Raw genomic sequence first — 1,536 nt, forward strand, 5'->3', positions numbered from 1 at the left:
TCACTACTAGAAAAATGTTAATAGACAACGCCCCAAAGACAACGTTTTTTAGCAAAAGCGTTGTGGTATTTCAATTTACAACGTTTTTTGTCAAAAGCGTTGTCTTTTGAAATCAAAAGACAACGTTTGTTCAGAAAGCGTTGTCTATTAGCGTTTATTTTGGGTCAACCACAACATTTTTAAAAAACTGTTGTCGAAAGCGTTGTCTTTTAGCGGGTTTTTTGCCAAAGACAACGCTTTTAAAAGTATTGTCGTTTGGTGTTGAGAGTTTGATGGTTTATATCCAGGTTTTTTATCGGGTGAATCCGCGATTTCCCTCTCCCGTACGCCTCCCTCTCTCCCGCATGGCACCATTTTCGTCCCTCTCCCGCTCGCACCTCTAGCTCGTCTTCTCCCCGCTACGTCTTCTCCCGCCCCCTCTGGCTCTCCTCTTCGGCCCGCCTCTTTCGCACCTCTAGCTCCTCTTCATGCCGCTGTGAAGAGGCGAAGACGAAGATAGAACGGAAGCCGCATTCGGTGCTCCTCCAGGCCCGTGCTCCCGTCTAGGGCGGTGCTCCTCCAGGCTCGTGCTCCTCCAGTGTGTACGGTGACCTCCTCGTGCTCCTCCCGTGCTCCTCTAGACCCGTGCTCCTCCAATTCTCCGAGTTCCAAGTATGGCTTCAATCTTTTTTCTTCGATTAGGGTTAGAATAAAGGATTTTAAATTTCTTGACCTCTACGACCTCGTCATCTCCCACCCGCTCGAGTGGCCCTCCTCACCGTCCAGTGGCTCCCGGGCTCGTCCTCTCCTCCTCAAAATCACGCCCGGAGGCGCCACCCACCACCTCCTCCTCCAAAACCCTAGACTCCCGACTGCAGACGTTCTTTTCCCACTCCCTCCCCACGATCGAGATCCTGGCGCGCCGCTCCCCACGATCGAGATCTCGCCTGATTCATCCGCAGAGACCATCGGGGGAGGTCAACCTGTGGCGCAGATGTTCATGTGCCGCAGAGATCATCCACTGAGGGCGATCAAGGGGGAGGAGAGTGGGCCGGACGTCGTCCTGAGGGGGCTTTCCACGGAAGGGTACGGGATCTCGTGGAGTCCGCACAAGGGGGGCTTCCTCTTGAGCGGATCGTACGATTCCAAGATTTGTCTTTGGGATGTGGAAATGACACCGGAAAAGAAGGTTATTGATGCAAAGCACCTGTTTGAGGTAATGCGGTATAGAATTGCTCACTTTGTTTAATGTTAAAAGTTATCTAAACAGCATTCCAATGTTCGTAGTTGAAAGTAAATCCTCACCCCCTCCCTTTTCTAACCTCTTAAATTCTTCCAATTCTCTCCTACTATCCTCAAGTGTATGCATAATAAAGCTTTATAAAGGATATAGATTTGAACACGTAATAAGAAATTTAACATTTCATCATGGGTCTAAGAAGGATTTTCTTTCATGTTAGCAAAACAATCTTTATGACGCATCTTGACAAACCAAGTAGATTAATGTCATTGCAAACTGAAACCATTATTCCTACTTCATGTCTCATAAGATTTTTG

The 1,536-nt window shown here is 48.3% G+C and overlaps 1 pseudogene; it reads left to right on the forward strand.

The window, feature by feature from the left end:
• Nucleotides 1-681: 681 nt before the first annotated feature.
• On the forward strand, nucleotides 682-1,195 carry LOC141817534 (WD-40 repeat-containing protein MSI2-like; annotated as a pseudogene).
• The last annotated feature ends 341 nt before the right edge of the window (nucleotides 1,196-1,536 follow it).

Source organism: Curcuma longa, unplaced genomic scaffold (genome assembly GCF_044706935.1).
Source record: "Curcuma longa cultivar G26 ecotype Majalengka, Jawa Barat unplaced genomic scaffold, ITB_CL_G26_1.1 contig_20843, whole genome shotgun sequence".
Classification (NCBI taxonomy): Eukaryota; Viridiplantae; Streptophyta; class Magnoliopsida; order Zingiberales; family Zingiberaceae; genus Curcuma; species Curcuma longa.